The 15,261-nt window shown below is 45.6% G+C and overlaps 1 protein-coding gene across 1 annotated transcript in view; it reads right to left on the bottom strand.

The window, feature by feature from the left end:
• MTERF2 (mitochondrial transcription termination factor 2) overlaps window positions 1–11,776 on the bottom strand; it is a 54,839-nt gene extending 43,063 nt beyond the window's left edge. Inside the window, exon 1 of the mRNA XM_075602244.1 lies at window positions 11,363–11,776. The gene's annotated coding sequence lies outside the window, so the exon portion shown is untranslated. The remainder of the gene's footprint in view (window positions 1–11,362) is intronic.
• Window positions 11,777–15,261: the final 3,485 nt, after the last annotated feature.

Raw genomic sequence — 15,261 nt, 5'->3', positions numbered from 1 at the left:
TGCTCCTCGAATGCCAGACAAAAGTGACGCTCTTTGCTCAGGTTTCCGGTCCCTCCCTTCGCGGGGGAGGACTCTCCTGATCGGCTCTCCTTGGGTCCCCTCCCTCTGGTGGAATCCAGAGGCGGGATCTTTCAGCGTGACGTGACCGGGCTTTTCGACCATTCACTACACAGGTGGGTGGGCTTTCGGCTTTCTCGCCGCTCCGCTCCCCTTGCAAAGAATCCGGGTTTGGCGCCAAAGTATTACACATGTCCCGCCACATTTCCCTAATAGTCTCTGTGCACAACGCATGTGCTTGCTCCAGGCTTGGTGGGAACCGCCATCTTAGATCACTGTCCTTGCTCCGCGGAGCGCATGTGGGGATGGCCGGCATTTTGGACGAGTCCTCCAATTGTCCATGTGCCCTATCCTCAATGTCTAACGGGTATCGCGTACCTAAATTACACTGACGGACTGTCACTTGTGTGCTCTGCATTCTGTTTCTCACTAAATTGAGGTGGCTTGTACCCCAGGCTCAGCGGAACTCCTCCCTTTCATGCACAATACTCGATGTTTACCATGCAAGTGTTCTGTGGTGCGTGTATATGTGGGTGATAGCTAGGTACCGGCAACTCCATCGATACGGGCGTCTCCTACTTTTGGCCACTCGTAGCGCGGTCCAGGGCCATGGTCCCCGGATTGGTTACCGCTATGACCCCCCCAGTTGCCTCGCGCTACCTGCCTCAAGGGACTTGGTCAGCTCTAACTATCCACCCTTCCTACGCCACTTTCTATGGGCACCCAAGGCGTGCTGTGTGAGAGTCTACGCTCCTCCTGACTACCCTTGGCATATGCAATTGCGCCCATCCTTCTCCAACACTTGCGTGGAGAGTGCATCTCACTCTGCCTGTTCCGCCTTGCTATAAACTGGTCCTGTTCTGACATCTCTCAGCAGCGCCTCCAAATGTAACCCTGCTTCCCCCCCCCCCAGACTCTACGGTGGTGTCTAGGGTGCATGAGGGCAGATTACATGCGGTGTGGTGCGTACCTGTGAGGAACAGGAGGGCCTGAGCTTCCCGCGATGTTGTGGGGGAGCCAGGACCGGGCTTCTGGGGTGGTAGCCTCCATGATCTCTTAGTGGTGCAGCGCCTCCATCTTCTATACTCCCAGGAATATAGGACAGGACCGGTATAGAAGAACCCCTTGGGTCCCAGGGTAGTACTTTCCAAGTCACACACAGTCTTTATGGATGAGGAATAGTCTCTTTATTTGACAACGCAACAATATCCCAACGATAAGGCTTCCAACAGCCGCAACACAATAGCCAGGACGGGTTATACGCCACTCACCTTCGCCCAGATAATTCCTCCTCTCCTTCCCTCCAAGTCACTCTTCAGGCAGGATGGTGTGAGCTTCAATACCCCGTGGTCCACCCCCGAGGTTATCCTCGCGGTGGGTCTTGGATTCTCCCCATCACCCCTGGCAGTGGGGTGAGGGCATTGGTCCACCAAGTCTATAACTCTATCAGCTCTATTTAAAAGACGCTGATTCTGTACACTCTCCTTTCGCCTGCACTCTGCGCAGGGGAAACTGTAGTTCTCTCCAAATCCTCGGTCCGATCCGCAGGATTTCTTGACTCATGGCCTGTTAGCGGCACTGCATACTCCCGGCATAACTAACCGGCAACTCCAGACTCTGACTAATCTCGAACGAAGAAGGACTCACTACTCACCGGAGTTGGCTGCTAAATATAGAGCTAGCCCCGCCCCTCGTGATGTCAACAGGACCTCCCCTCGTGCTCGCGCCTGCAGCAGAGTCCAGGCCTGCGTCTATTATTCAGGATAGGGCTATTGAGGGGGGGAAACCCAGGATGATTACTGGTGCCTGATCTTAACAGGACTTAACACAGCAGGAGGGAGATAGGTATAGCCTGAGCTGTTTACAGGGGGCTACATACGTAATTGAAAATTACGGGAACTTGGACTTTTTAACGTGGAAGGGGAAATATAGGGATGTTTGGGAGCTTGCAGGTGTGTGCTGACTCTACAGTATATGTGATGTTTAAATAGGTGAAAGAAGGCATCATGGAAATCCCGGAAACCACAATCCAGATGTACCAAGTGACATTGTTCGTCCAGAAAACTCGACCTATCCCTGTATACCTCACAATATCGCAGAGTTTCCAGGATTCAGTGGCAATGGCGCATTACATCACAATATGTCCCAACATATCCAGTCCTCCACTGGGCCACAAACAGGCCTTGTATTAGGGATATCCCTGCTTCAGCACAGGTGGCTCAATCAGTGGCTCAGTCATTCTGATTGAGGCACCTGTACTGCTGCAGGGATATCTTTAAAACCTGACCTGTTGGTGACTCTGCGGAGGACTGGCGTTTGCCGCCCCTGCACTAGAGTGAGCAATGAGGCACCCTACATATGTATATGCTTCACGGCTGCCTCCAGTGACCCAATAAAACAACAAGTGATGCACCTTCTTAAATAGAAATTGTAACATGCACAAACGTATTATTAGGACAATTCTATTGAGTATACATATCTTGGTTCTCTTTTGTGAAGCGCTGGGTACACTGTGGGCGCTATATAAATAACGATGTCCATATATACTTACATTACGTCTCTTACGTAATTATGTTTCAGTTCCTTTTATAGCGCATAATTATTTTTTCTCTCAAATGCTCATTTGAATTTCTCATGTGTTGATTATTCTAAGAGACAAAAGTAATTCATTATTTAACAATTTCATTTTGTTACGCAGCTTCTGTTATTTAAAGTTCATTTGATGATAAAAGTTAAATGAAAGCTGAAACATCAGGAAAAAAAAGAGCATTTACAGTGAAGTCCCCTATAGCATTATAAAAGCGACATCAAAGTTATTAAAAAAAAAAAAAACGACAGGACATTTGGAGCAAAATCCCACATCAAATCTTGAAACGAAATGATAATTTTCTTTAAATTTTCTCCTTGCAAGCCGATTAGTTGCTATGAACATTCTATCTGCTCTTACAAATGTAATTTGTTATTATTACTTACAGTAGCCGTGGATTTTATCTCTAAGATGACAGAACTGTGCTGACAGTGCTTTTGATTTTCTTTATTAAAAATATGTTCTCTTTCTCAGCTCGACGGAAGGAGACCAACCTCCGCGAGGAAGCTTTTCAGTAGTTTCAACACTAACCTCAAAAGGGATCAAAACAAGTTTCCTAATAATAAAAGTTTGCTGAAGTTGTTTGTTCTTTTTTGTTGTTTTAGGGCCAAGAACAAAAAAAAATTATCTTTAATTTTGTCTTCAAAAGTTGTTGAGTATGTTTCCTTTCTATGATCCTGCAATAAGAGAGAAACTGTAGGGCTGACAGCCGACAGCCCAGTCACTAATGCAAAGATGTAGCGATGGGGGGGAGTTGTCAGAAACCCCTTATTATTTAGACCAAATCCAACCCCCATGGGATCTGGTGGATCATTCACAAAAGGTCAAATCTGCTGGACTTTTTTCTATCCCTGAAAATCCAAACGGTGGCTTGCAAATCCGTGGGAGGAGGGAAAGAGGGAGGAGTTCCATTTTAGTAGTGTCTCCAGTTGTATATATATCCCCCCAAACCTCCCTCAAAATAAATTAGGGTGTGCTGAAAAAGGAGCCCACCTAAGGTACCCCGGGAGATATGTTAATGGCTATGCAAAGTATATTTAAATTAGTCACATGCCACACTCCCTAAAAGGCTGTGTGTCCATAAAAACTATACTGAGTTGACATGCTAAAACACCTAATGACTGGATTGGTGTCAGACCAAACAGGACTAGAAGCCACACCCTTTGCTGCTCTGGGCATCAGCTCTAGTAGTGTGAGCTAAACCAGCAGATGGCTAGCACCACTGTCACAGCATACCTTTTAGCTCTACTTCTCACTGAGTGCTCATACCCATACAAAGCATTTTATCCTCTTCTGGGATAAGGAACAATATCTAATAAACACACACTACAGTCCATTTATTTGAATAGGCAGTGACGTATTCCAGTACCAAAGGTGCCTTATTGCAGAACACTGCTTAGTAAATATGGCTTTATCCTTTATACGCTTAGAAGTACTAACTCAAATCACCAGGTCACTTTGCTGTATTTCATTCTCTCTGCGTCTGCTTTATTTGCTGTGGTTCGCCTTGTTTTTATTTGTGTGTGTCAGAAAACCTGTGTTTTATTTAATCTCACCTGGCCTCAACAACGCATATTCCTCAGTACATGTTACATTGTGCTTAAAGTCCTTTGAAGGTTACACTCAACAAACTAGAAATCCCTTGGAGGTATGCTAGTACAGCGGTGCGCAAAGTGGGGGGACTCACTGTGGAGGGCGCAGGGTTTACAGAGGCCCCTGCACACTTCCCGAATACATTTAGATTCATGCAGGGGTGCTGCAGGGCCTCTGTAAACTTCTACTTACCTTGTTTCAGACGCTCCTGGTCACGCATCGCCATGGCAACAGGGCATCAAATTACGCAGCAGGGTCATATGACGCCAGGACGTCTGTAGCAAGGTAAGCAGAGGGGGTGTGAAGAGAGGGGGACAGACGGCAGGGGGGCGCAGGGAAAAAAGATTGCGCTCCCCTATGCTATATGACAGTTACAGTTGCACTGGCCATCAGCTGGTTTAGCTCACACTGCTAGAGCTGATGCCTAGAGTAGTTTTGGTTGTGGGTTCTAGCAGAGATAGGCGAATCCGCCCAAATCCGTTTCTCGGATTTTCTCAGATGTTACTCCCAAAATCCGTTGCGCGATGTAAAATCCATAAACGGATTTGGGCGGTTTCAAGCAACGCGGATTCATCCAAAACCACCACTGAATACAAGCCATGTATGGATTTGTAGAATCCAACATACCAAAATAAATATGACAGATTTGACTTTTTGAGAATGATTAGCAGAATTCAGCCGCTGAAATTAACTGGCTAATCTGCGTCAGATTCAAATTCGAAGAAAATATTTACCCATCTCTAGCTGCCACGGTCATCCACTAGGAAGCTGCAATGTCTCCGATGTTGGCTTCCTGGTGGTCCGGGGCAGTTAGGCTTGGCTGGCAGTCATGTTGATTTTCCAAAAGGGGAACAGAAATACCGGCACATAAAAAGGTAAATATCTTAGGAACCAGACGGCCCTCAAAAATAAAAAAATATTGCGTGGTTCTGTTTCAAGAGATGCCCCCAAATCTGATTCTACAAACCAAACAAAATAGCTGCTTTAAGAGAGAGCCAAAGATATAAAACCACCTATTAATAATATTCCAACATTAGTATAAAGTAGGAGAGCGCAAACTTTTGGAGCTGCGCCCCTCCCTGCCTGCTCCCCCTCACTCTCGCGCCCCCCTTGTTTGGCGGCATAAAATTACCCCGTTGCCATGGAGACGGACGTGTGACGTCATTTGCTGCCGTCTTGCCATGGCAACACATCACAGCAACTCTTCTGAATCCCAGGAATACCTTGGGGAAGAGCACGGGGCCTCTGCAACCGCCCACATCTCCCACTTTGCGCACCGCTGGTGTAGAGCACCATGTCCTGACTAAGTACCAAGGTTAATGGCCCAGATACATCATGTAGTCGTAAGGAAAACTGGAAGTGTTATCTCCAACTTGCATGCAGGTTGACCACAAATATAATAATTGATGGAGAACCAGTTTCTGTTATCACTGCCTGATGTATCTGGGTGTAAGACCCCGGGGAACATCTCTCCCCAAGAGGGGTCCCCCCAGGCCACAACTCACCCGGCGCTCTCTGGCTCCTGCTCCATAGGAGCTCCGCCGCGAGCGGTCCTCTCCTTCCCCTTCCCTGGCTCCCGCGGCTGCCATTGGAGGCGCGCATGCGCGCTCACGTTCGCGCACCTTTATTTCCTCCCGCGAGCAGGCATCACCTTCCCCTTCCCTGGCCCCCGTGGCTGCCACTGGAAGTGCGCATGCACGCACACAGTCGCGCGCCTCCGTCTCCCCCCGCGAGAGGGACTCGCGGCCCCAGCGTAGGCCGCGCGCATCTCCCCCGCACGGGGCACACGCTTGATGCGCGTGCACCGCTCACAAGCCGCGGGTCAGACAAATCAGCTGGGGCAATATTTCCTCCTATCCCTGTCTCCCATGGGATCGCGCCTCCGTTCCTCCCCCTCTTCCCATTGGTCTCCCTTCTTATATATACCCTGCTCAGCCATTTCTTCGTTGGCTGAGCATAGTTCTGTATGACCAGTGTTAACCACGGTTGTGTCTGCCTTAGCTCTTGTCCCTTTGTCTTTTCTAGTGATCTTTTGTGTACCGAACCGGCTTGGCTGTGGATCCGCTCTGGACGTCGACTTTTGGCTAGTATCCTGACCTCCTGAACTTCCGACCTCTTTCCTCTGCTTACAGATCCTGATCTACCTCCCGTCTCTGGACCCCAGGCTCTCGGTACCAACTATTTTCTGGAACCTCCCTTCTCGTCCAGCGAGTATCTTACTTTATCTTATACTCCCGTACGGTTCCAGGCGCCTATTTTCCACTTTCCAGGCGTGTCCCCGTAGCTGTGGGTGCAGGTGTTACTCTTCTCACCTCAGTTTCGGGGTCCCTCCTTGTCCGTGGTGAGCACAGCGTTACACTGGGCCAGTGAAGCTTAATATTTAGTCACCTCTCCGAACTACTGAATATTCTCAATGGTTGCCATTTCAGGCCCTACCCAAATGCACATACACTGGTAAAATACTTGGAGCAGTTGTTGTATGAACCCAGTAAGTAAAAAAAAGCCTTCAATAATGTTTGCAGGGACAGTTGGTTTCAATAATCCTAATATTCACCCCTACTAAGTGTTCCACTAATTAGTGCTCAGAATAACCTCATTCCATATCAGTGTCGGAGGGCAAAATGAAGCACAGCGACTTCATACGTTGACGCTGAAATCTGCATGTCCTATCACGGGGGTGCTCAACTCCAGTGCTCAAGCCCCCCTTCTCCCCAACAGGTCAGATTTTCAGGATATACCTGCTTCAGCACAGGTGTCTCAATCAGTCCCTGCTTCAGCACAAGTGGCTCAATCACCTGTGCTGAAGCAGGTATAACCATGAAAACCTGATCTGTTGGGGTGGGGGGCGGGCTTGATGACTGGAGTAGGGCACTACCTTGCTACAGGACTCCCCTGACTAATGCCAACAGGACCAGAAACATTCGCCCCCGTTTTCATGTCCTTTATTGTCAGGGCAGTGACAATAGGCTCTGAACTCCCGTGATCTGTGTTGTGCAATCTCCACTGCTCCTGTTTTTTTGAACCTATCGATTACTAGACAGCTTCATTAAGTGATCTTCCTCTCTTTCAGAGGCAGATGATGAAGAGGAGGGACACACAAACACCAACTCCTTGTTACAAATCATCTCCTGCTCCTGGCAAGAATAGATATCAAATTACTCATTATTGTAGCTCTATACTCCAATCATTCACATTTCTTTGTCAGAAATTCTCCCCTCCACTTTCTGCAGAGGAAATGTGGCTGTCTACATTTTTAAGTAAGATAGAACAGCCTGGTTTTACTGCAGGATTCAATAATATAACTCACATTTTGTGGACCACTTTCTCTGGTGAAAACACATTCATCACTGCTGTGATTTAGGTTATTTTCTCACCAAAACCTTTTCCTTGCCTAAAGTTCCTAATGCATATTATTAAAACCAGTAATGTCAAAAATATATATCATAATCTGTGATTTATGATCCAATTCCCGTCACTAATATTGACATATGAAGTATTTGAGTTGGCTGATTATGGTCCTGATCCACAAGGCTCTGTTAAATCAGGGATTATAACGTCATGTTCTGAAAATCAGTAACAGACTTTGTGTTCCTACAGGTTAGCGACAATCCACGAAGCTCATTGTATGCAAAAACAACAGCTGTTCGTTATCTAATTAGAATAGGCTTAACAGGACACAGACACTGATATATGGGTTTGAGAGTGGTGGGGTGGAGAGGCAAGAGAAGGGGCGTGGGGGGGGGGGGGGGGAACCAAGTATAAACCCACCAAGACCAAACTTGAAACAACCCATGGAGAGACACCTGTCACAATAAGAAGCACACCTGATACCTGAGAGATATACTAGTAGGAGTCATTAACATACACTTTGCATAGCCAATAGGATATCTACCAGGTGTTTCAGGTGTGCTCCTTTTTGAGCACAGATGTCCCTCTCTCCCAAAATCCATACTGCATGCTCTAAGGGTGCACAAACTTTTTTGTTTGGGATGTTTTATGCATCTTACTTGATGTTCTAATATTCACCCATTCAGGTATTAGGTTGGAATCCACCTTATACTAACCACTCCTAATACACAGGCATGTTTGAGTGCTATAACAATTTACATTAGCTAGAGAATAACAGGTTTAAACCTACAGTACCTATCTGGGCTTTAAAACTGATAATATATATTATACTCATCACACCCATCACACCAGTCCCAGACCCTAATCCTATTTCTGTATTTGTCTCTTCTTTCTTATAATTTCTGTTTACAATAAAATATAAAGTATGTTCAGTGTAAAACATGCTTTTTCCACTCGAACATAATGGAAAGATCCTTGCCTGTTTTCATAACAGAGCAACACCTTACATGCTATGTCCAGGTGTCCAATAGACAAGTTATATTCTTTGTACTGTACAGGCAAACTTCTCACTTTTCTAGCCCTGTCAGTTGTTGTGCAACTTGAACTGGTTTTGCTCCAAATAGCCTGGCTGAATTGTTTTATATTTTGGGATCTTTAGGGGGTGGATCCTCAGGAGTGCGCTAAATGAGTGCAAATAACGTTATGTTACCTTATTATGTAACGGACGTTCTGTAACCTCCTTTTAACGGGGATCCTCAAAGCTAATCCTTTGCATAAACCGAGTCAGTTAGCAAAACCACCATCTTTCCGTAACCTGCGTGTTCCAATACTTGGAACATGCGAATTGGTCAAACTTCAAGGTGCGTTATTAGGGCGCGTTAAGGCAGCGCTATTAACAGAGATTTTCATGTGTGTTACTCAAAGCTAATGCTAATCTTTCTATAATATTGCAAATGTATCATTTTTATACTTATTAACTTTCATTTAATTATATGGTATATAATGTAATAATGACATCCTTCATTTATTTTAATTGTACATTAATATAAATAAAATATTAATTAATATTACTGAATTATGTATGAATATACATTATTGTACACCCACACTTTATACAGCAATTATTACAATATATACCATATTACTTCACAGAAACATAAAACTTTAACCAATAAAACAATATATAGTTGATAATGTGTACAGATGCGCTACGGGGAGACCGGCGGTTTGCGCTACAAACAGGTTTGTATTTCCCGCACGACGACTGGGTCACATGAGTGGTTGGCCCAATGAGGGTGAACTAGCTCCATGATGTCACGCCATGCCCCCCTCCCCCCGCCCCCAACACGTCTCCCTGTCGCCTCTGCCTGCAGGACAGGAAATATCTCCTGCTGCAGGCGAGCGTGCGCTGCGCCAAGGAACGCGGAAACAGGCGTGTTCCACTATGTTCGCAGCCTTACTTCCCTTACAGTCCTCCAGAAGCAGAGAACGTTTTACCCAAGATGACAAAATGACTCGAATGTATTCTCCATGCTATCCTCAGTACTAAGACTCCTTTTAGTATAAAGCAATAGATCACGGACTGCACAGTATCTGAATATATGGATAAACTAAACTGTGTTCCCAGCACTCAAATATCCAAAAAATAAAAATACATGAAGCATGAATGGCAACAAATAAAGATTTTACTGGTAATTGACTAGAGACAAGTGAACATGAAACCAAATTACAAAAAAGAAAAGGATATACATAACATATCTATACACTCATGAATAGTAGAAAAATACACCAAAACTGTATACATATGAGAAAAATATATACATACTTAGCCACCATGCAGGGTCAAAGGAATAATGTCAGGTTAAAAAACAAAGGGTCATAGAACCTCGACACTGGTAGACAGTCATGTATCCAAAAGGGATATATATATATATATATATATATATATATATATATATATATATATATATATATATATATATATATACATACATGAACAAAATGATATTGTATTGTATTGTATGTCTTTATTTATATAGCGCCATTAATGTACATAGCGCTTCACAGCAGTAATACATGTGGTAATCAAATAAATAACAGATAATATAAATAACAGATCATGGGAATAAGTGCTTTAGACATAAAAGTAAAATTTCTAAAGAGGAGTCCCTGCCCCGAGGAGCTTACAGTCTAATTACTGCTGTAATTGTAATGTATACATATGTACACATATGGATACTTATTCCCCATGCAAGATCAGAGGAAAAGATTAGCGATGGGGGGAATTTTTTTTAAGGGATTTGGATCCACCTCGGATCAGCCGGGATCTTTGGTCCGCGGATTTTCGTGAATCAGTCTCATAAAAGGGCGATTCGTCTTTTCCGAATTTTTTGTTTTATCACTAACAATCCTACCCGCGAATGCCACAATCCGCTGGTGGATGTTAAGAATCCAATCCGCGGATTATGGAATCTGCACGCAGTTTGCAGAATCCACGGATAGGATTGTTAAAATCCACCCGCGGATTGTATCCAACGGCGGTCCTTGTTTAATCTGCACGGATTGAAACTGGGACAATCCGTCGACGGATTTTATACTGCGGAACGGATTTGGAATGGAAAGCTCGCGAAATTCCGCAAAATGGATTTTGATAGTTTCGACCCCATCGCTAGAAAAGATGCCAGGTGAGTGTAAAAAGAAACAAAAACCTCTGTACTGGTAGACCGTGAAATATCCACTATGACGAAAATCCCTAACGAACCAAACCGGTAATCGTATCAAGTGGGGGAAAAATATGTAGCCCTCTTACCCCCACCCTAAGTGAGATTGAGGTGGGTAGGTGTATCTGACTACTTATCAGTGTGGTGCTGTACCTGTTTGGCAACCAGGAGGGCTGAGCTTCCGCCACGGGGAACCTGGGGTGAATTACTCTTACTACTACTATATGGTGCAGCGCCTCCACCTGCGATGGCTCCCAGCAGAGCGGGAGTTGTTCCTCGCAGGAAACATAGAAATGAACACATACACTAGATGTAAAATAGCAACGGTCTTTACTATATGCAGAATGTAACTTAACACATACATCAGCAATACACAACAAGATATATGTACCACCCTCTGCCACTAGCTGGCAACTATAACCTTGCCCCTAACTGGGCTATAACCTCCTTCCCAACCCCGTGTCCAAAGAGTCCAAGCCCACCCATGTGTGTGAACAGGCCTGTCACATGTGAGGAGCAAGTTAAAGTTGGTGCACGTGTGGAAGGTTGTAAATACCTGCCCAGGTGTCTCTACACCTGGGTGTCTTCGCAAAGGATCTACCAGCGCCGCTTGGTCCAGCGCTGATCTGTACCTCCGCGTGGATGGGGTCCAGCCGAACGTCCCACCATAAGGACAGTCTCTGTATTAGCAACACAGCTTACAGGAACATGCAGCATACACTATACTGGGTCCCTGCACTAAAGAACTGCAGCAGGGCCTCTCTCTCTTCCTGCACTAAGGAACGGCACAGGTACTGTCACAAGGTCCCTGCCTAGCACACAGCTAAAGGGGCATGGGGTCCTTACCTAAGGGCCTGTCCCTATGAACACCCACCCTCTCTAGTGGGGAGTCAGGGACTCAACTCTAGCCTGGGGATTTCTGGCCTAGGGCAGAAGCTCGCAGCTCTCTGCCCCCCTTCTTTCCCCCTCTGTGTCCTCAGCCTGACTGACTCATGTGCTTCACAACAATGTATCAAATCCAATGCTGCAGAGAATCTGCAAGTCTCAGTGGCTGGCTGGCTGCAGGTGACAGGGATCATAGGGCATTCCCCAGAGGCTGCTGGGAGATGTAGTCCACTCAGGACCTCTTTTCTATGGGGACCGCGTGCGCGATCTCTACTGCGCCTGTGCGAAGATGTAATGGCCGCCGCTATGCTTAACTGCGTCTGCGCAACCTCCCAGAGCTCCTGCACACTTGTAATCGCCACCGCTACCCTTGCCAACCTCTGCGCATTGCACGAACCTTGCGTCACAACCAAGATGGCGGCGCCCACCGGGAGAAGTCGGCGTCCCCTTACCCCACTGCCACAGGGGTAAAACAGGGAGCAAAGGGACATCAGGGAAACCGGGGGTGACCCCCTTACAAATATATAATATAAAATGTACTGTAAGGAGGGACTAGACAGGAGAAAAAAATAATTGAAATAAGGGGGGACATCGTGTCAGAGGAGGGACCCTGTAACAGGGACTTATCCCTGTTAAGAATCTTGCTCTCTAATTCAGCATTGTGCTGGTTGATTGCACACCTGCAATCAACCACCCCCCCCCCCCCCCCCCCCCCTGCCTAATCACAGCTCTGTGAAATAGCCTGTTCTGAGACAGGGAGGGAGATTCCTGAGCTGACATTTGGAGCTGACCCAGGAAAGACAGGGAAGGATTCATGAGCTCACAATGGGAGCTGACCTAGGAAAGACAGACCAGAGGATTTCCTTAGTGGACACTGGACTGTCCAGAGGACAGATGTCTTGAGCTGCAAAGAGACTGCAGGCTGACAGCAAGACAAAGGGGAGAAGATTCCTAAACCGGGATCCTGATATTGCTATAAGCACACAAGGAGAGCAGAGAAGCCTTCCCCAACAGCTACAAGACACAGATAATATTTTCTTATGAGACTGTTGCATAGCTGTGTATATGTATATATATTTGGGCTGGTAAATGGCTTAGCTAACCACCCAGTTAGAGAGGGCTGAACTACATGTGTAGATAGTCTCCAAAGCGGAGATAGGTTTTTGTTTGGCTTATTTTCTTATATTTTCCTGTGTTAAAGGGACAGGCGCTATAAAGCCTCATTTTAATTTCACTTTAAACGGTTTCCACTGCGTATCTCTGCACACGTCTCTTACAGACCCCATATAAGCAATGTTCAGCAAGCAGAAAACGTTCAAAAGTCCTCTGTGGATTGAAAAATCAGCATGCTCTTTTGGGGTCCCTTTTAGTTCCCTTTGCACCATTAACAGATCAGTTATTTTTCCTTTTTTGATAGAGTTATGCTGCCTGATCTCTATACTTTGTTAGCATCTAAATATATCATTCAGTAAGGAGCAAACTGCAGTAAACCATTCAGATAGAGTAGATCCGGTGCTCAAACAAACAAGTGTTCCATAGGAAGATATTTTATAATGTCCTTATGAATGTGGTACCTCCTTTAGACACCATGATGAAGCGCCTCAGGCGTGAAACGCGTTGTGTTTCCCCTGCGTCTTTAGGAGTTCATTATACTCTTGTGTATGTTCCAATAAAATTGAATTTAATCAATTTAATTGAGGTAGCCCCCTCTGGATCCTTATATTCATCGCATTGGATGGTGCTCCGTTTTTTCAACTTTTGTTCCTGCAGTAAACCATTCCTTCGAGTTCCAATTCCCTAGTATAGATTGATGAAGAGATTTTAAGCAGTTTTGACGGGGTGTTAATCCAATGTTTTCCAACTTGTGGAGCTAGCTTCCTTGTGGGGCCCAGGACATCCAAAAGGGGGTCTCAGAGTGATAGGAAGGACATAAATCAGGGCTCTTCAACTGGTGGTCGTGAGCCTTCATGTGCCCCTTGGAGGCTCTGCCCCTGCTAATTTCACACTGGTTGCTTAGGCAGGGTAGTTTCACAGTTGCAAGTAGAGATGGGTGAATTTTTGGGGGCGAATTTGGATCGGCCGGTTCCTTTGGTTAGTGGATTTCAGCCGATCAATCTCAAAAAGGGGCGATTTGCATTTATTATTATTATTATTACCAATGCACTCCACGGATTCCGCAATCCATTGATGAATTTATAGAATCCAATCCGTGGATTTAGCAATCCATGGGTGGTTTCTTAAGAATCTGCCACGGATTGTCAAATCCGCGGATTGGATTCTATAAATCCGTCCACAGATTGTATCCAATAGCGTTTTTTTTTTTTAAATGAATTTGTACGAATTAAAACTGACCAAATCCGTTTGCGGATTTTACACTGCGAAACGGATTTCGGGGGAAAATGCAAGAAAATACGGGAAACGCCCATCTCTACTTGCAAGTTAAGGTAATGTAAATGTATTTTGCATGGGTGCGCAAACATTTTGAGCTGCGCCCCCCTACCTGCTCCGCTAGGTACTCGCGTCCCCATTACTTTTTTGACCGGCGTCAAATGATGCCGGGGTTGACGTCACATGACTCTGTCGCCATGGCGACGGGCATCAAATGACGTCGCGGGGTCATATGACGTCACATGGCCCTGTGGTGTCATTTGACGCTGCATTCCCATGGCGATGCAGCAAAACGTTCTACTGAATCCCGGTAAGTAGGTTACAGAGGCCTCACGCGAACCCCCGGCATTTAATCTAAATGCCTTGGGGAAGAGCGAGGGGCCCCTGCAACCGCCCACGCCCCCCAAAAAAATTCAGCGCCCCCCAGTTTGCGCACCGCTGGTATATGGCACAGATTTGATAAATTATTGCAAAGTGTTGAAAAATAATAATTGTTAAGTATTTAAATGTATCAAAAATTACATAACAATAACGTTGTAGCCTTTTTACTCCCAAATGTTTACCAATCTAGCCTCTTTGGGGAACTAGTTGAAGAGCCCTGATATATGTACGAGGATATACAAAAAAGTGACAAAGAAATAAGGGTGTAGAATGAAACAAAAGACAGAGATGAGGTCAGAGAAAGAAACAGAAATAAGGTAGTTTCCCTGCATCAATAGCCCTATTCATATATTCCACTATGTGGAATCCTCATTGTTTTAAATAGGATATTGTGACCGCATAACCCCAAATCTTGGTCATCTTGCTGTGTGCACCAAATACAGACTTGGGGTCTTAAAGGCAAAACCATTCCATTTTCAGGAGCTCAGTTTGACAGTGTGCCAATTAGCATTATACGCACACACATGACCTCCATGCTGCCAAAGACAGAGGTCATTACACTCTGCTCATATTACTCGACCTCTCTGCAGCATTTGACACCGTGGACCACCCTCTTCTCCTTCACATTCTCCATAATGTTGGTATTCGGAACAAAGCTCTATCCTGGATCTCCTCCTACCTCTCCCATCGTACTTTCAGTGTCTCTTCTGCTAACACCTCCTCCTCCTCTATTGATCTCTCTGTGGGGGTACCCCAGGGCTCTGTCCTGGGACCTCTTCTCTTTTCTCTGTACACACTCTC

The sequence above is a fragment of the Ascaphus truei genome, chromosome 5, assembly GCF_040206685.1.
Source record: "Ascaphus truei isolate aAscTru1 chromosome 5, aAscTru1.hap1, whole genome shotgun sequence".
Lineage (NCBI taxonomy): Eukaryota > Metazoa > Chordata > Amphibia > Anura > Ascaphidae > Ascaphus > Ascaphus truei.
The sequence above is the reverse complement of the archived record's forward strand: the minus strand, read 5'-3'. Positions and strand labels throughout refer to the sequence as shown.